The sequence below is a fragment of the Leopardus geoffroyi genome, chromosome C1, assembly GCF_018350155.1.
Source record: "Leopardus geoffroyi isolate Oge1 chromosome C1, O.geoffroyi_Oge1_pat1.0, whole genome shotgun sequence".
In the NCBI taxonomy this organism is placed as follows: Eukaryota; Metazoa; Chordata; class Mammalia; order Carnivora; family Felidae; genus Leopardus; species Leopardus geoffroyi.
Genome location: NC_059328.1, coordinates 103,890,480 through 103,910,959, shown reverse-complemented (window position 1 = coordinate 103,910,959; position 20,480 = coordinate 103,890,480). Strand labels below are relative to the sequence as shown.

Sequence of the window (20,480 nt, the reverse complement as noted above, 5' to 3'; positions counted from 1 at the left end):
TAGAGCTGTTACACGTTGTTTTAATGTTATTATTCCCTCTGTCCTTTCTAGACGTAATGGGATCTGATTTCTCAGGGAGCCTGCTTCCCCTGTTTCCACCTCTGACTCAATCTCTGAAAATGTCTGGACCAAAAAGGTGCAAGTACTTCCTGGGCAAGTGTACTCTGGGAGAAGAGGAAAACAGCGGTGCCACATGTAACGGGAAACGAAAGCTGATGGAAAGAAGTGGGATGATGTTTCAGGAAAGGAAGTATAGCTTCAGCCGCGCTAGGTACGCTGTCCACTTCACGGGGTCCCAGCCTCGTCATCCCTAAAGCAAGCGATTTGCTGCAGCTGATACCAGAGATGCCTTTCTGAGTTGACATTTTTTGGCTGTGTTCTGCTTCCCTTTGAGCTACGATCACTCTTAGGATTTGGAATTTCAAACAGTCTCCTGGGTTTAGCGCCTGATCAGAAGATCTCCCGATCTCAGGTTTGGTCCATAAGCCATGGTACACCATGTGCCTTGGGACATAGGCCAGGTTAACCTGTAAAGTAACAAATCACAAATTATGCATTAAACTTTTAGAAGCACAGATGTGTCCTATTCTTTATGATACATGCAGGTTGATGGGTTGACGGTGTAGGAATTCATATTAGGATGCCAAATAAAAATACACACGTCATATAAGCTGATCTCTAGGCAGTTGTATATATAGCTAGCCATAGAAATTTCTACCTACTTATAGACACTGTATGATACATAGGGCTAGTTATATATATATATATATAGGTAGATAAATCTGAGATACGCATCAGATACTACCCTATTTCCTGGATCTTTATGTCAGGAATATATAGAACACTGCACTTAAGCAAAAACAGGTGTTCATAATTTTAAAAAACCCACAACTTTTGTGAAAAGTCACATATTTGTATATGTCTATACAAATATAAATATTGATATATAGATTACACAGATATAATCATTGAATATTAATAGTTATTATTTCCGGGTAGTGCATTTCAGGTGATTTTTTACTTTTTTCCTTATGGTTTACGTATTGTGAATTTTTTTTTTTTTACATTGAGCATGTATTATTTATATAATCAGAAGAAAAAAGCCCTTTTCATGGTGAAAAGAAGAGTGTCTAAAAGATACTAACTCAGATATTGGCATAAAGAGAAAATCATTAAAAGATTAAAAGGAAAAATTAACAAAATATCTGATGCAGTAACTAAACAAAGAAAGAATATCCCGAACTCTGAAGGTCAGAAACCTTTAATGCAATTGCGATGTTTTAGATACTTTTGTTTATAATTACGTTCTAGGGCTTCTTGGACATTTCCTAGGACCGATTACAACTAGAAAATCCTAGAAAATGTTTGGAGTTGGGACAGTTTAGCCTTTGAGGACAACTGAGTGCCTTAACACATTTCTTTGCATAGACTATAGCTTTTCTTTAGTTTGAAAAAACAATTCATTTGATCACATTTGTGTTGGGGGTTTTACTATATTATTACTGGGGTACCCTTACATTGGTCCCTCATCTTAGTCTCACACACACACACACACACACACACACACACACACTCAGTCCTTATTTGAAAGACAGCCCCCTCCAAGCTGCACTCCTGCCCTGCGCTGGCCCTGAGGCCAGCGGTTCCCACAGCTGGACTATCGGGGGAGCCGTGAGCTCTGAACAAGAGTGGAGGAAGCTGGGGCAGGCCCTGAGGCCCTGATGCCTCACAGACAGCATCCATCGGGGGCAGGTGAGAGACTGGGGCACACTTCCTCCACGGTGGGGTTTGTCTCCCTTGCTCTGGGTCAGGTTCTTCTTGGAACAGTCTCCCTGGACAAAAGGTCTCAGTTCCTACTGCGCTGGGAGTGGGGCAGGGGAAGACTAAAGGCGAGCATCTCAAGAGGGGTTCCCTCCAGGACTGTTTATGATCTGCTCATGGGTCCCTGTGGACTCAGGTGAGGCACCACCCCCGCCCCCCGCCCCCAGAAGCCAATCAGGCAATACCCCCGTGGGCTGGAGAAGAATCCCCCTTAACAAGGCTAGACCTATGCATTCCTCTTGCCTGAGCTTGGTCTCATTTTTAAAAGTTCTACTCAAAATACCCATTTAGTGCTTAATACAATACTACTAGTGAATACTTATTAAATAAGCACTTATAAAGCACCAGGGGCCAAACTAAATAAATGCTTTACATGTGTGAGCTAATTTTATCTTCCCAATAGCTCTATGAGGCAGGATCTATTATCACTCCCATTTTATAGATGAGAAAACTGAGTAGTAGGAAGTCACTTTCTGTAAGTCATACAATGAATTAAGTAGCTCAGTCAGATTCAAATCCAGGTCTGTCTTCCCCTTGAACCCATGCTCTTAACCTTTGTTATACAGCTACACACTGTGCTCAAAGCTGTGAATAAGGCCTTCATGGGGCTCACAGTCTAACAGGGAGAGTTAATTACGTGTGTGAAACATGAGTGAGAGAAGAGAATGCAAAGTTTATAGTACTCATACCAAAGAGAGCTACCCTAGGCTGGCCAGGTGGTTCACCTGTATTTGCAAAACCATATTCTAGAATATTTTATGAATATCATTATGAACATTGTATGTTCATCATTATGAACATAATATGTTATGAACACAAGCCTAGCTTATAAACAGAATCCAGCTTACTCAAAACCTTGTCTAAATCTTTGCTGTTAGGGAGCTCTAGGCACTTGGGTGAGTCAAGCTTAACAATTACTTGGGGTTGGTGGATAGGAACAAGGTGAGGCAGAAATGCACACAAATTCAAGGTGGAAATTAGAGACTCCTCTCTGGCAAATCATGTACTTCATCTTGCCTAACAACATTGGAATTTCATCTGGCAAAGAAATTGGGAGATATTTTTCTCCCAAAACATTTCTTTTGGCAAATATTTGAGGATTCGAAATTTGACCACTGATCTACTGGGTTTTAGTTTGAGAGGAAACAAGAAAGAGTCTTCTTGGAATAAGAGTACAAGAACAGCTGTTTGTTAGTTTCATCCCCAAAGCCTCTTTCCCTTCCAAGACTCAGTGGGCAAGTTTGTGGGCCAGACAGTAGAAAGGGCTTATCTTGAGTTTTGGCCTCCTGGAATAGAAATTTAATTTCAAAAAGGTACATTATTATTCATATTTCTGTCTCCATGAAAATCAAACATTATATTTTTATTCCAAGTAGTCTAGTATATGAAAGACCTTCCTCCCCCCGCAATATGTTCCTACAAAGATAGCAGAGGAGAGTGTCAAAATATATTCCAACTGATGAAGTGTCTTCATGGCAGGAAAATGGAATTGGAACTTTATAAAGTGTTTGTTAAGGGGAGGGCAAATGTCGAAGGTTTCAGCTGGAGCTTCTAATTGCCAAGTTAACAATTTTGGGAAGATCTCAACCAAGCTCTGTGGTGCCTGGTAAATATCCTGTGGCCATTTTGATTCAACACTCAATTAATTAATGTAGTGGCAGAAAGGAGCTTTAACTTGGAGTCCAAAAGTCTGGGTTCCAAATCCTTTTGTTAACTGCTTGACCTTGACTCAAATCTGAAAACTCTCTGTTCTTTATGTCTTCATCTGTTGAATAAACATCATACTTACCTGGCAAGGTCATTTAAAGGATCAATACAATGATCGCAAGGGTCCAAATAAATGACATCCCCTTCCTCTGTCCAAGTTAGGAAAAATGGGTGAGAACAGTCCAGTCCAGGCAGAAGGATGTCAACATATTGCCTTTAGTACTGATGAGCCTAAGAGCAAAGGCTTAGCTTAGGTTATATAACAACAGTGGGCCTTTCTTCCCCGTTACTGGACATGGCTATGGCCTTATCAAATGGTGAGCATGGAGGAGGGGCTAAATGATGGCAGGCAGGGAATGAAGAGAGGGGAAGGATCTGAGCCACCCATGCCCACAGAGCTGTACCATGACTTCTGTGGGTCACAGGCCCTTTTGCCTTCAGGGGTCCCTGCTTCCATAAAAGATACTAAAAATTACAAATGCATTGGCATAAAGATGAACATAGTAGCATGACATTACTTTAGCATTACATTTTAAAACATTTTCTTGGACCTAACCTGAAAAAGTTTTTTTTTTCTTCTGAATTTAAAAGAAATTAAAACATTTTTTTGTGGATCCCTACAAGTATTTGGACCCTAGCCACTGTACTGAATGGTCAAGTTGGCCTTGGACGGCTGGCCCTTGTTCTCAAATTTCCTAACTAGAATAGCCCCTCCTCCCTTCTTGGGGAGTACTGAGGAGGCCAAAGTGGACACGCTAGGTGTTGCTACAGACGGAGACATGAACTCAGGGGGCAGGATGCTCCCCAGACCCCATGAAAGTAAAGTGGTAAAAAAAATGTGTGTGTAGCCTAGACTGTGAATAACACCAAAATGGGTAAGACATTTTCTCTGTCTTCAAGAATTGATTATAGCACAAGGCAGAGGGAAATAAGAGCAAAATTGGAGAACAAGTCACATGCTGAGGGAATTTCTAGAAACAATTCCTTGTGGTAGTGATAGTGGAACTTGGCCTTGAAGGATAAAGATTTTTGTTAGACAAGGCAGGATGGGATGGAGTGGAGAGGTCATTCTGGACTGTGAGACCGGAAAAGATATGGATTCACTTGAATGCAAGGATGTTCTGGAAATTAAGTTCAAAAGGCAGCCACTAGTGGCACCTTGATGTCTCAGTCGGTTGGGCGTCTGACTTGGGCTCAGGTCATGATCTCACGGTTCGTGGGTTCGAGTTCTGCATTGGACTCTGTGCTGATAGCTCAGAGCCTAGAGCCCGCTTTGGATTCTGTCTCCCTCTCTCTCTGCCCCTGCTCTGCTCATTCTCTCTCTCTCTCTCTCTCTCAAAAATAAAAAATAAACATTAAAATTTTTTTTTTTTTAATTTTTTTTTTCAACGTTTTATTTATTTTTGGGACAGAGAGAGAGAGACAGAGCATGAACGGGGGAGGGGCAGAGAGAGAGGGAGACACAGAATCGGAAACAGGCTCCAGGCTCTGAGCATCAGCCCAGAGCCTGACGCGGGGCTCGAACTCACGGACCGCGAGATCGTGACCTGGCTGAAGTCGGACGCTTAACCGACTGCGCCACCCAGGCGCCCCTAAAAATTTTTTTTAAAAAGTAGCCACTTTCCTTATTCTTTGGCTCCACTGAACTCCCTGTTTAATGTTTTTGTACCAGTGGGTGTTTTTATACCAGTGGGTGGGAGGGAGGGATGTTATTATTTACTTGGTACCTACCATGCACCAGGAGATTTACATGCATTGCCTCATTTACTCTTCACTATAGTGATTTGAGGTGGATATCATTGCCCCTGTTTTTTCAGACAAGGAACTTGAGACCCTGAAAGCATAAATGGCTTACTCATGGCCCCAGAACCTAGTGGGCATCAACAGATTGGCCCTTGATTGCCAGTCCAGGGCTCTGTTCTCTGGCTCCTGGGAGACTTCAAAGGGGTTTTCTGAGAGTTATACAGAGAGTTCCTACAATTATAGTTTAGGAGGAATGTTGTTCCAGGGCCTCACTTCTGGTGTTCCATTATCCCAACTCTCAGACCAGACTGTGCTCCCTCTCGTGAGCATCTACCTGGTGAGGGCCCCTCCATGCATGCCTTCATCTATTCACCAGCACTGCCTTCCCTGGCCTCCCATGCTGGGTCCAGATCTCTGCTGTTATAGACTTGGTGCTTGTGATTCCCCAAATGGGGCTGGTTCCAGGGGCCCCTGTGTGCCGGTCCCAAGACCGTGGTGGGCTTGCAGGAGCTAACAAATAGTGGCTAAGTAGCTAATATTTAGTAAGCACTTGCTCTGCTCCAGGTACGGTCTTAACACATCCTCACATGTTGTTTTATCCTCGCAACCTTCTCCGACATAGGCATTATTAAACTTCTGCAGATCAGAACACCGGGGCTCAGGGGGATCCTGGAACTTTGCCAAAGGCCCACAAGTGACGGTGCCAGCGGCAGGATTTAACCCCAGCAGCCTGACTCTAAATTTTCCCCCCCAAACCACTATGGAATCTGGCCTCCTGGAATACTTAGAGCTTCACATCACGTTTTTACTACTTGTGAAAAATTGGCCTCTGCTTTTCTCCAGTTGATCTCAGTTTCTCAAAGTTCTTCCATATTTGGCATCTTTTCTTTGTTGTCTTCCATGTTGCCCTCCCTAGGCGTAGCTCTTATTCTTTCAGAATTTTGTCATTTGGCTGGGTCTTGTTCAGAAATTATTAATGCTCTTATATCTGTATTTCATCCAGTCCTTTCATTGTAGATATCTAACAGCTTAGTTGTTGTACATCTGATATTTAGTTATCTTTTCGCTCCTTGCTTGCTTTTGTCTTCCCCTGGCAATGGCCAGAGGGTAAGCATGGAGACTTGAATGTGGAATTCCTGGCAGGAAGTCACCTTTTCCCTCTAACAGGACCCAGCCATGAGGGAACATCTGTGGGTTTTATCTCTTCACATCCATTCTCCTCTTTCATCAACACAAAAATTCTGCTTTGAGGGACTTACTCTTTCCCTGTTGACATTAGAGGACACATAACATGGTGGCACCACATTGCCTCGGCTTAAATCCCAGCTCTACCACTAGACCATCTGTGCTAACTTGGACTGATAACTCAAACTCTCTGTGGCTCAGTTTCTTAATTACAATAGTACCCGCCTCACAGGGTTATTGTGAGAAGAAAACATGTGTAAATATGGTGCTTAGAACAGTGCCTGGTAGAAAATAAGCCACCATAAATACTAGTGATTTTTAAAAAATCATTAATCTTTCCCAAGGCTAGGCCGAGGGAATGTTCTTTCCTGGAATTTGAATCCTGAGCAGAATGGCAAAAAGACAGAAATCCATTAGAGCTGATTCATTTGGGTAGTGCCCTGAAGAAATGGTTAATCAGTTCCTATTCCCTAGATCCTAGCCATCCTTCTTCTGGTCTTCAAGTTCTGGATCTTCAGAAGTGTTTTTTATTCTGCATTTCACTCCCCACATTCTTCCAACAAATGTCCCCTCCTCCTCCTCATTTTCCTCTTCCTCTCCATCTTTCTTCTCTTGCTCCTTCCATTTTCCTACCCCCCACCAAGAACCGTTCTCCCTCCTCCCCAAGCCCAAAGTAGTAAGCATTGGTTTCTGATACTTTATGCCAAAAAATCTTTACTGAGCCAGCATCCCATGAAAATGGCCCCTTAGTCTTGGCTTAAATATTTCCATAAAACAGCTCTCTCTGTCTCTTTTTTTAAATTGGTGAACTCTGAAAGTACTTTGTCATACTAGGCAGAAAGCTTATATAGGATTCTAGAACTACAGTGTTTGGATTTGGAGCCTGGCTCAGTCATTTACTCACTGTGAAGCTTGGGCAAGCTGTTTAGCCTCTATGCCTTGGTTTCCTCACCTGTAAAATAGAAGGCAATAATAGTAACCATTTCATGCTATCGTTGTGAAGATTCAATGTCATAACACTTGTGAAGCATTTAGATTTCCAGGAAGAGTAAGTTCCTGTGAGTCATCCTCCTCTTCCTCCTCATTCCTACCATGGATCCCAGCTCCACCCTTCTGAGCTGCCCAGAATAAGCCAGATCTTCCTCTTAGTGCCAATCTTTCAAATACCAGGATGCTCCATTTGTGTCCCTCCTTCCTCTGGGCTCAGTATGCCTGGCTTCCTTCTGTCCTACCTGCAGACTTCTTCCCAGTCAGGCCAAGCTGCTCTTTGTGGTCTAAACTGCTCAAACTGGAAAGATCCAAACCTGTCTTCAACTTGTCTGCCTCATTATTTTATCAAAAGTGAAACACAAGTTAACATCTTATAAGGTTTTGGGTTGAAATCTACCTGCTTCCCCTCAACACTGGGGAGGGTCTATGACAACAGCTTCTGGACTCCAGAGTCTTTGAGCACCACCCGACCACCTGGGCCTGAGGGTTGAGACTGGGGTCAGGAGGAGAATGGCACATGAAGGCATATGGAAATAATAGCAGTGGGAAAAACTTCCTGCCTCCCCTGCCGGTCCCCACCCAGGCTTATGCAGAAGCTGACCAGACATACTTTCTGCACTTTGCCTGCTCTGCCTTAGAGTCATAGGCAAGTCCCTGGGCTAAGCTGTTCCTGGTTGTTGACATGCCACTGACAAGCCTGAAGAGTTTCTACTCATAGGAAGAGCTTTCCCCACAGTGTGGAGAGCAAGAATCTGATTAATCATATCGGTTGCATGGCACTTCGCAGTTTGGAACACATCAATTCACTACAACATTGGGATGGATTTGTCATAGGAAGAACAGTCTTTTTTTCACAAAAGGAATACCTGTTTACAAGGAGGATGTTCAGGTCTGAAGAGGTTAACGGCCTTGCCCGTTCACACAGCCACAAGGGACAGAGCTTGCATTGGAGTTGCGCTTAGAGTTCTTTGTGACATGCCTTGTTCTGAAGGCTTTGGGGCCGCTGTTGGATGTTCCCATGAGTGTGTCGCTCTGCCCCGGAGGCTACAGGACCTCTAGTAGCCTCTTTCTCAATGGTCAGCAGAGGCACCAAAGAGCAGGTGGCCTGGGACCTATAAGTAGGTCTATCCTAGTCTACTTCGAGGAAGGGGAAACTTTTGGAAATAGAGACACAGTGACTTGAAAGACACATGATGTTTGGTAAGGCCGCAGGGGTACCCTGGAGAGAATGAGAATCCACTGGTGAACTGGAAGTTGTTGGGGGAGTCAAGTTCCAATGTCTATTCATCCCATCACTTATAAAGTCCAAGGGAGCCTTCTGACTAAGGGGCTTAATGTTAGGGCTCTTTCTAGAGAGTCTAAGGAAAATAAGTTATTTGGTGGCATCCATTGTGGATTTTCTTGGATTTGGGGATTGCATGGTGAGAGAGGAGCCCAGGATTCCGTGGTGGAAAGCTACTGGGGTGTCCTGCCCAGCTCTGCCTTTGAGAAGCTATGTGTCCTTCCAGCCCTGGACTGGCAGTAGGACTTAAGTTCCCAGCCCTGAGCTCCACCTGTAATTGCAGGGGGTGGGGAAGCTAAAAGCAGGGAACAGGTGGCCAAAGCAGAAGTGATTTTATATTGGGAGTGATCCAGGATAGGGCAACTGAGAAATCACCCTGTGAACCCCTGAAGATTGGAGGACAGTCCTGATTTATCCCTTTCCTTGGCTCTCCTCAGGACAAACTAATGTGGTTTGCAAAGCCCTTAAAAATCTGGCCCCAAACTCTGGCTTCTTTGCAAGCCAAGCTTCCCCATACATTTTGGTCCAGCTAGGTAGAATTATTTACTGGTCTTTGAAAATGCCATCTCACTTTCTCACCTCATGCCTTTGCTCATGCTGTCTCATGCTGCCTGAGATGTACTTCACCCCATTTCTCTTTCTGGAGAACTTCTACTCCCTCTTCAAGATGTGCCACAATGTCATGTCTTCTGTGGAGCCCCCTGGCACGGTCATGACTTGCCCCATTCTCGGTTCCTACAGCATTCTGACCTCAGCTCTGCTGTGGCACTTATCACATCATCATGTGATTGATTTTGTGTTTGCGTGCACAACGGACACTGAAACCAGACTGCCTGGATTCAAATCCGAGCTGTACCACCAACCTTAGACAAGGTCACCTTGGACACGGTCTCTGTTCTTGCCTTCCTTCTATGTAGAATGGGGGCACTAGCACTCACCCCACAGAGTTTTTATGAGGATGAAATGAGCAGCCATGTATTAAAGACTCAGATCATGGTCTGGCACTGTAAGTGTTAGTGGTGTTGCTGTTGTTACTGTTACCTGTTTGAAGTCACCTGTCATGGTTCCCTCCTATTCATGTCTACCTGAACTTCGACCATCACAAAGAGGTCACTTGAACATCCACAGTCCATAAGCCATACCTGGAATGTGACTTTCTCTCTCTCCACCCTTGTGTGTAGGGTGAATAGATGCCGACAGGCAAGCTTCCTGATTTCCACTCAATGTTCCTCCCAGATCAGAGCTCCATCTTGATCCTTTTTATAGTCTTTGCCACCAACTTCCAGCATGTATTGTCCAATTCCCTCAGTCCAGATACCAGGATATCCTCCTACACATGGTGATCTAAACCAGGCAGACTTTTTCTTCCAACTAGATCTCTATGCCCATGGAATGCCTGGTTGGTAACACCCCTCATTTGGTTCTCAGAGGGGTCTGGGCACCCCTGACACCTTATGACACTCTAGGCTTCGTTTTTTTTTAATATAGAGGCCATGTTTGAGTCACCTGTACATCTATTTCCCAACACAGTACCAAACTCAGTGGGTTTTTAAAACGAATAAATAAATGGAGAAGTAAGAGTAAGTCATCCTTGACTTTCCCACAGTACAGTGTGAGTGTGATTGGATGCACCTGGGCTTTCTGCTATTGACAGATGAAACTGTCCTGATTGAAACATACCTCCAAGTGTTTGCTCATTTCCATTTTCCTTATCTGGAGTACCCTTGAGTTTTCAGTACAGTGCCACCATCTGGAATAAAAAGTGTCTGGGACATATTTTGTGCTCCCCAGAGAGCAGCTTCAAGAGTAGATATAGTTAGCCACCCAAGACAAACTTCAGTTTCTTCCAAGCTTTGGCTTGGTATGGAGAAAACCAATTGCTTAGAATGACAGACACTGAACTGGAAGGAAGAGTCAGTGTAATCTAGCCCAATCTCTTCTTTTTACCAACATGGAAGCTGAGGGCCAAAGAACAAGAGGGACTTCTCAAGGTCACTCAGCTCTATATGTCAGTTAGGATCTGAGCTCACATCTCCTGAGTCCCCAATCAGCACCTTTGTCCCCAGGCTCTCACTATCCCATCAGCCTCTGTGTCTTGCACATGTCCTCGCCTCCATGGGCATAGCTGCTACTCAATTTCAGACCCTTATAAGCTTACTGAAAGCTGGACAGGACTGGAGGCAAGAAGCACAGGAGATAGTTGTTCTGGGGGCAGTAGGCTCCATGGGTGGTGGGGGTGGGGGTAGGGCTGGGGGTTGGAGAGGGTTTTTACAAACTTTGGTTTTGTTGTCCAGGATTTAAACTTCTACCATGTTTACCCATAGAAATCTTCTCTCAAGATTTTTGCAGGGTTTTCTCAGGGTCTGTCAAGGTCATTCTTATCTCCACTTATTCACCACTCACCCAGCACACTTCCTTTTGTGTGTTATGTGTGGTGGGGAAGGGGTTGGTTGGATGGGAGAACCTAGTATTTTTTGTTTTGTTTTAAATTGCTTTGTTCAGAAATTCTGCTTTTTCCCACGATCTGCTTGCAAGACTTTGAAATGAGGACTCAGAATCACACGGAGTAACTCAGAGTAACTCACTTGGGGCAGAGAGGGGGATGTGTCAGCAGCACCAAATTACATTGTCTTAGAAATTTAAAAGGGTGCTACTTACCTTCAACAAGTAATATTTTAGTAACAGATATTGAAATGCCCAATACTAGGGAGTGAAATGAACTTTGGTAAATCCAAAGAGTAGGAAACTATGTAACCCAAGGACTTAGCAAGTGGCGTAGGAGATATATCAGTCTGGGGGGTACCACACAGCACGCAGATGTTAATCCTTGCAAATTCTAGTGCGGTGGTAATATTCTTGCAGAGAAAAGGCACCAGCAGATTGTATGGCCTCTGGGTGTCATTTCCCGTCACTATACTCCTGGTAATCATTAAAAAGGTGAAGAAGATGTATATCTATTGACATAGAAGATGTCCCTGGCATATTGTTAAGTGAATTAGAAAACAATGCTCATAATGCAATTCCAATTTTGTAAAATTTATAATGATAAAAATGTGGTGGGTAAAAAATAGATATCAATATTGTCACAGTGATGATAGGTGATTTTAAGTCCTGTTTATACTTTTTCTGCACTACCAAAAATTTCACCATAATATACTTTTACTTTCGATACTTGGAAAACACCATAAGTGTTGGAAAAAATAAAGCTTTCTATTTGTGGCTGGGCCCAGAGATTAATTTATGAAGGGGATTTTGCTGAAGAGGTCAGTCATTGCATTAAGAAACTTGGGATATCAATAAATGTTATTTCCCTTCGCTATGAAGAGAAGGAGGCAGGAAGAGGCCATCCTCAATGTAGGTGTGGGGCAGAGACTCTTCAATCGGAAACTCCAAGGGGATGTATTCCTGGAGTCCCTAGTCAGAACTTGGCATCATTATTTCCCATCCTGAGACCATCTTAACTAGGTTGTTAGAGTCTCCAGTACTCTCCACGCTGTAGTTAAGCAGCATTATGCCTTAAATAAACTTTTAGGGGCTAGCCTGGGAAGCCAACTACCCTTTACCATGTTATTTCTATGGGGAAAAATACTCCCAATGCCACATCACCAGGTTACATTGGACCTTTGGGACACAGCCATTTTTGTGACCCTTTCCTCCTTATTCCCTAAGTATTTCAAAAATCCCTATTAGTTTGTGAAAGATTGCAAAGTTATGGACAAATTCTTTGGTTTACACTCCATTTGGTAGCCTGGCACCCAGTTTCCAAGACCGAAGAGTTCTTGGAGATTGGCATGACTAACTCATTTTTTAATGAGTATTACTTCTCATTGATCAAGTTGGCTGGAGTTGCCCAGGGTTCCCTAGTAATGCTAGTGATTTATGTCTTCCTCAGCACTCCTTTGCTTACTGTGGTGGTTAATTTTATGTGTCAACTTGATGACTTGTGTTGGGTGCTGGCCTTGGGTAGCTGTGTGAGTTTGCAAGTTATAAAAGAAAGGAACGGACAACCTGATCTCAGAGGGCCTTTCCATATCTGACAGGTGAAGTCTGAACTGAGAAACTCACGTCATGTCTGTGGGACAGATTTCAACCTGTTTGGTAAGAGACTTCTAGGCCAGGGAAGGAGTAGGCCATGCTTGCCTCTGTTAGGTTTGTCAGCCATTTCAATTACTTTGGAGGTTGGTGAAAAATGACCTTTCTTGGCGGTAGAGCAGTAGTCTAGAGTGGTAATCTCTAAGCTTTTCTGGGTCGAGAGTGCTCTGAGAATCAGATCAAGACAATGATCCCTCTTCCCTAAAGCTTTGTGTATGAATGCAAGGGCTTCTAGGCCCCATGAACTTCACCAAAAACCTTCTAGGGGTCCATGAATGTAATAGAAGCTCCTTTGGCTAAAGTCCAAATCAGCAAGTTCATGATTTGGCCAGAGATGTTTAAAAAGAGCTCAAGAGCGAGTTTTGCATCTCCTCTCAAACACCTTCCGGATCTAGAGCCATCCTAAGCTCTTGGAGACAAGTTGTTCCAGGACCTAAAGAGGTCAAGCAATCATGTTTTTCTCTAGTTCTTAGTAAGTTACGCTCCAGGGACTTTCAGCTAAGAGGCCTAACAGAGGTCAGAGGATCTATTATCAGTTAATTGGCCTGTTCAGCCCTAAGGGAAGTCCCCAGGTTTCCTTAATTCTTTGAAAGATCTGGATTCTGCTTCTGACCTGGGACAAGCTGCCTCTCCACTGGGGGCCTCAGTATCCTCATCTGGCACAGTCACTCTTTAAGTTCCTGTCAAGCTCCGGTGGTGGTCTGTCATCTGTGAGTCCTTGATTAGCTGTGTGGTGGAGACAAGCATCTAAGAAGTCATGATTCTGGATCCTAACTTGCGTCTGCTCCTGTCACTGAGGGGATTCTTGTCCAGAGAAACTTCTAGAGCACCCTGCCTGAGAAGCATCTAGCTTCCCAGAGGCCTTCAGGGAAAAGGTGAGGAACAGAGTTGGTTTTTGTTTGTTTTCTGGTCTGGGAAGAAACCTATTAAGAGTCATCTTGAAAGGAAGATGTCCACTGGGCACCAGGAGAGGCAAGCTAGCATCAGGGATTTAGCTGTGCTCTGAAGAAATAGAAATCTCTTCTCCGCTCTCAGAAGTTCTCCCATTTCCATGACTCACCTCCTCTCATTCCAGAAAGTCATGCACAGGAATTAATTTATGGGTCCTGTCCAGAGGTCTTTAAGTAAACAGTGCCACCAGACCTTTCTGCTACCCAGACAAGCTGGATTTCAGGCCCCAGGGAGGAAGCTAATGACTTGTAGTTACTTGGCTATTGTTTTCCGAAAACAATCTGACTTCCTTTCTGATAGCCTCAGAATTCCTTCTTTACAAATTAAGATGCTGGAGCCAGGGAAGGGCTGAGCTCACCAGCTTGGTAGCACAATGCTCCAGGGCAAGATCTCCTTTCTGCAACCAGTTACAGAGGCTCCTTGTGGACTGGTGGACAGGCAGCTCAGGGCATGCAAGCCCCAGCTGGGCCTCTGGGCCACTGCTTCTCTCTTGAGATCTTACCTCCATTCCATAGCATGTAATAATAACGAAGTTGTATTGTGCTCAAAGAATAAACTTGTGAAGATGATATCACCATTTTATAGATGAGGACGTTGAGGCTCAGTGGTTTGCCCAAGATCTCACAACAAGTAAGGGACAGGGTTGAGAGTCCATCTCTAGTCTTCTGACTCCAAGTTTCAGCCTCTTTGAAAGAGGACATGTCAATGCAAAGAGAAGCAGTCTGTCTGGAGCTGATAGATTTTGGTCCATCATCTGAGAACTGAGTCTTCATGTTAGATAAGAACCAACATCTGAAATTCACTGGATGTGGGGCTTAAGTGCTAGATCCCTGTCTCTTCTCCTCTTCCCCTCCACATACTCCAAAGCTAGGGTTGGCTTGGGTCTGGTGTTGGGGAGGGGGGGCAGTTTTGATCCTTCCTCCTGCCTAAGAGGTTTGATGAACACTTAACAGAATGGCCAGTCCCTTTTTGCCGTAAAAGAAGATTCCCCACTGGCTTTCTCTGGCCGTCTGGACCCCGTTACAGAGTCGTGTTAAGTCTTTTTTGTTAGGGTGCTTGTGGGAGCTTTTGTTTTTGAAGGGAAGTAGACTCTTACTTTGTGCTATTGTTGATAACCACTCTGCCCTCTACCCCCCCCCCACCACTTTGAAGGAAAAGCTGATACAGTAGTGCCCCCTTATCCGTGGGGATTTGTACCAAGACCCCCAGGGGTGGATGGCTGAAACCACGGACTGTACTAAATCCTATATGTACTATCTTTTTTTCCCACACATACACGCCTATGGTAAAGTTTAATGTATAAATTAGGCAAGTAGCTAACTAAGACCGAGATAGAATAGTTAAAACAATAGACAGTGACAAAAACTATGTGAATGTGATCTCTCTCCCTCCCTCTCAATAACTTATTGTACTGTGTTCACACTCCTTGTGATGATGTGGGATGATAAAATGCCTGCCTGGTGAGAGGAAATGAGGTGAATGACACAGGCCTTGTGACACAGTGTTGGGCTACTATTGGCCTTCTGATGATATGTCTGAAGGAGGATCATATGCTTCCAGACCCACAGTTGACCATGGGTAACTGAAACTGTGAAAAGTTAAACTGCGAATCAGGGGGACCTGCTGTAATCCCCTTGTACCATTTTGTACCTACGCCCACTTGTGCACTCATTACATTGTAGTCTACTTGCTGGTGCCCAGGGCTCTCTCCCCAGCCATGGAAAGTATGGGGGGAAACTTACGTCTCTGTTACTTCTGTATGCCCTGTCCCTGCACAGAGTGTGTCCTCAGTATACCTTCATTGAATTCATGATTAGCAGATAAATGACTCTACAGGGTAGGTGCTATTCCTCAAACTCTGAAGGAGGATGGTGGGGGGAAGTGCAGTATCACCTGGAAAAGCAATTGAAATGTGCTCTCAGGTACAAAAGGAAGGTTGTATTTGAATGGCACCTTTGGATGTGTGCAGTGTCCCACCTACGTGGCCCCATCTGGTGGCCTTGCTCAAAGGAACCAATGGAAATGGACAAAATAGTTATAGCTGTAATATTGATAACACCATGTTTCCATTGTTAATCTTTTATCTTTCATTTCTTTCAAAGTAGTCTCCCCTCTATAATTTAATTTTAATCTTGAGAAGAGATGCATGATTCATTATATGCTGTATGTATGTATGCGTGTATGTATATATCTATGTCTATTATCTATCTACATGGATGTGTAGGTATATATGTCTGTATTATATATATGAGAGAGGATATTTATTTAGCAGTCACTACATGCCAAACATATATATCTCATTCAATCTTCATAACCAATCTATAACTTTCATAGTTATTATGTTATTCTGATTTTAACTCATGACCCTGAGATAAGACCTGAGCCGAGATCAAGAGTCGGACGCTTAACTGATGACTGAGCCACCCAGTCGTCCCTTATGTTATTCTCATTTTAAATGTTTACTTAATTTTATTGATTCATTTTGAGAGAGAGGGGGAGAGAGAGAGAGAGAGAAAGAAAACAAGTTGGGGAGGGGCAGAAAGAGAGGGAGAGAGAGAATCCTAAGCAGGCTCCACACTCGGTGCAGAGCCCAGCATGGGGCTCAATCTCATGACTGTGGGATCATGACCTGAGCTGAAATCAAGAGTTGGATGCTCAACTCAGGCGCGCCATGTTATTTTCATTTCAAAAGTGAGCCAGATGAGGCTGCCAGGGAGAAAAAAATTTCCTCTACTCTTTATGTTCAGTTATTGGAGGCTTGGAATTAAACTGACAGAAGATAGATAACAGGGGAAAAAGAGGTTTATTCATATGCATAGGGAAACTAACAAAAGTAGCTAGCTCACTAAAAGGTTAAAGGTTGAGGGGTGCCTGGGTGGCTCAGTCAGTTGAGTGTTTGACTTTGGCTCCGGTCGTGCTCTCGCGGTTTGCGGGGTCAAGCCCCGCATCGGGCTCTGTGCTGACAGCTTGGAGCCTGCAGCCTGCTTCGGATTCTGTGTCTTCCTCTCCCTCCTTCTCTCTCCCTCTCCCCCACTCACGCTCAGCCTCTCTCTCTCTCAAAAATAAACATTGAAAAAAAATTTTTTTTAAGGTTAAAGGTTAAACTTAGGTAGTGCAAAAGGGGGAGGGAGAAAAGGCTTCTATGGGAAGAACAAATTGATTTCTTTAGGAAGGACAAATGAATTTTTAGAACAAATGGGAGATAAGAAAGTTTGTGATAATGTTTGTTTATGCAGGTGTGGTGATCTTTCTGTCTTCTTCACGGCCATGCAACTCCCCCCCAAAGAGGGGATTTATGGTGGCCTCATTTCCCAGAAGCTGCTTTTAGTCAGATAAGGAAGCTCCAACAAGGCTTCTTCCTGTGTCTGATGAATCTCAAATGTCTTCAGTTTACAATAATCTCCCTACCAACTCCTGGGTTCCAAACGGGTCTCCACATGCCAAAGACAGTCACATAGCTGCTGAGAGGTGCAGCCAAGATCTGAACCCAAGTACTCTTAACCACAAGGTGATTTGCCCCAGCCTTATCCATTCTACTTTGAGTATTTAGCTGCTGAATGTGAGATGAAACTTTGAAGAAATGGAATAATCTTAATCTCCTAAATATGCCTCTAATCTTCTGTAATAATTTGACCCTATCAGCTATAGTTGAAGCTGGGCACTAATTTAGGAGGAGATGAAAACTTTGTTGTTGAGTTAGGTTTTGAACATTATTGTCTAAATTATCAACACAGGCATGGGATATTGTATCTCTATTTTAAACGCAAGGAAATACCTCTTTTTTGGCATGATTTGTCTGAGGGCACCTGAGTTAATGGCATATCTGGCAAAAAGTTTCCTGACCTTGTATTTTTATTACTTTTGCCACTAGACCCCCTGGTATTGTACCTTGGACTTGACTGAAAACACCTTTCAAAACAAAGGAGGAGTAAGTTCTTTTTGGTCTTTGTGAGGTGGGTAGACCAAGGATGCAGAATCTGTTACAGGAAAAAGAGGTGTGCATTGTTAACCCTAGATGTTGCTTATAATGACATAATAACTAAAATAATGTGAAATTCATAGTCTTCTTGCTTTCAAGGACTTCCTTTTGGACCTAGAGGGCAAATGCCATCCCAAGATCTCCCAGAGAAAGGTCTCATTTGGGTCATAAAATGAAATCCCTGGACCGGGTACTCCAAGGCTCCAATGAGGCTATATCCAGCTGTTGTCTTCATGCCCTGAATTTAGGGGGCGAGAATCAGGCTTGGCTGATACTGGATTCCTCCTCCCCCCCCCCCTTCTCTTCTTCTCATGTCCGTGGAGGCCACTGGCCCAAGCCCACTACAAAAGAGTCCTTAAGTTTGGGATCCCATAAGTTCCCATCTGCCTTAAGCCCGAGAAGAGGTATGGCTGTGACTTTGAGCTTTTCTTTGGGATTAAAACTTGAGATGTATTGAGAGTAGATTCATAGACCAAGCACCAGGGGCAAGGAAGTCTGTGTTTCTTTTGCTTTCTGCTTCTTGGAACAGGGTGTTCTTGCCCGTTTTAGCCACTATCTGGAAAGCAAAAGTCTTAAAGGGGACGGCTTATGCCTGTGGTGTCTGCCTCTCCACCGGCAGGAAAGGGTGAGTTCAGCCCACTAACCATGGCTCCAGTTACCTACTTAGGACCTCCGAGGGGGCATGTGGGACTCGTCACTCTCTTAATTAAATGCCGGCAGAACTTACTTGCATGTGTTATGGTTGTAGGTTCTAAGGGAGGAGGCTCTTCAAACATCTTGACCACAGTGTCTTGGGAAGGAAACTCGGGGAGTCAAAGATTCATGAGGTAGAAGGACATTCAAAGGTCTTCTCATTTGCCCTCTTGCCTCTAAGGAGAAGCAACAGAAAAAAAAAAAAAAAAGAAGAAGAAGGAGCGATTTTCAAAATGCCACCTTTAAAAGACTTGTAGAAAAAGTGTGCCTCTGCCTGGAAATCTCAGCTGGGGCTGCGCCACCTTCCTGGTCATGGCCAAACGCGGTCTCTCTTGCTGGGGTTGGAGCCCATTCCTTCTGTGGCATCTGCAGGCCTGTTTGCCCCCACCTGGAGAGCCCTGTGCCCCTCTCTCTGACCAGGCCATGGGTTCCATGAGAATTCCTCCACGGCCATGGGGAGAAAGTGCCTGACCTTTTGCATCAGGCAGGCCTTTTCTCCACTTCTTAACTGAGTAAGCTTGCACAATTTACTAAACTTCTCTGAGGCTGAATTTTCTTTCCTGCAAAACAGAAATAATAACACAGTGTCTACCTTGTGGTGTTGTGAGGTGAAAACGTCTGGTACATCGAAGGCCTTCAATAAATGTGCCTTGCCCTTTCTCCTTCACTAAAGCACAACAAACAGATCACACTGTATGAATCTGTTTTCCAAAAGATTTGTTTTCCTCATCTAACTTAACACTTTAGGATATCATCATACAATGAGGACAAACACATATCGAGTACTGTCATTGATACTAATTGTTTTGCCTGCATAGCTGACTGTGGACAAAAGATGGCCCTTCTCTTCTACTTAGCAGAGGCTGGGCCCATAGGCGGGGCTCCTTGTCCAGGAGACCGTGATAGATGGTTCAGACAGTCTTTAGAAGGTCATCTGTCTGTCTTCTCATCTCCAAGTAGAATAAGGTGAAGAGTGCCTCACACAAAGCCCTGCACGTAGTAGGTGTGGAAGGATGTCTCTTTTGCTATCCCATGTCTACAGCCCTTCCCTTCCAGGTACTGCCAACCAATTCTTTGGCTCTCTAAGTCCCCCTGAGTTCTTCCTATCTGTAAATGCGTGGCACACAGACCTCGGCACCTCTGTGTAAGACCGTGTCTTAAGCGGAATGTGAGGATGAAGGTGACGACACAGCAGACAGACCCTCGGTTCCCACCCCGGCCCCTGGCCTGACACCTCCTTTTCTGGGGCATTGAGCATCTGCTCGTGGCATCCTTTTTGGATATGTGGTGACAGCTAGATTTAGCTCCATTAGATGATCACCCAGAATCCACAGCCTGAATGATATTTTCCTTAATTTTGGCAGAGTCCTTATGTGAGCCTGGAAGAGACCCAGGTAAGAAATAAACCAGACTTCTAGCTTTGGACCATCAAAATGCACTCTGTCCTAGATAGCACTGTGAGTGCAGTACCTGGCTGGAGAGCTGCCCCACTTCCCTGCGTTGGGATGATCCTAGTTGGGGACCTCAGTCTTCTCCCAACACCGACTTGGACTTCCTAGGTCACCTCTAGTGGTCCATCCAGTTTCTTCACTGCCCTATTTCTCTACCTGCCAAGCACGGTGGGAACATTTACCTTCTTCGCCCTGTGTTCTGCCCCAGATCATGGGTGTGCCTACCTCTTGGTAGTTCTTTCCTTCTGGGCATTCAGAGGAAAATGGCGCTCTCCTTCATCCGTAGCCCTAATCCCAGCTAGACTCTCCTTTGGAAGCCAGTGATCTGGGAATTAGTACTTCATTAAATCTTCCCCACTCTCAGATTATCCTTCAACGGAGACTTATGTGTTCTTTGACTGGCCCATTTCCTGGATAGATATAATAAGGGGTTTCCGGGAGCCCCCAGACTGGCTGGGCTATGAGGACAAAGCCATAGTAGACGGGTAATCTCTGTTGTGGAGAAGAAACTGGTATTGCTAGGGCTCTCTATGGTTTCACATGCTGAATTCTACCCTAGGAGTGTGGCCCAGCCATAGTAAATGTA

At 44.3% G+C, this 20,480-nt stretch overlaps 1 long non-coding RNA gene across 5 annotated transcripts in view; it reads right to left on the bottom strand.

Annotated features, from left to right (window-relative positions):
• LOC123598589 overlaps window positions 1–20,480 on the bottom strand; it is a 100,337-nt gene continuing 79,857 nt past the window's right edge. For 2 of the 5 annotated variants that reach the window (XR_006712712.1, XR_006712719.1), the window contains 3 exons: window positions 18,478–18,619; window positions 7,361–7,408; window positions 1–527 (listed from right to left, as the gene is read on the bottom strand). This is a non-coding gene — a long non-coding RNA (uncharacterized LOC123598589). Of the gene's footprint in view, window positions 528–3,610; window positions 3,760–7,360; window positions 7,409–18,477; window positions 18,620–20,480 lie in introns of all 5 variants that reach the window. The other 3 variants (XR_006712713.1, XR_006712718.1, XR_006712716.1) reach the window with 3 other exon arrangements.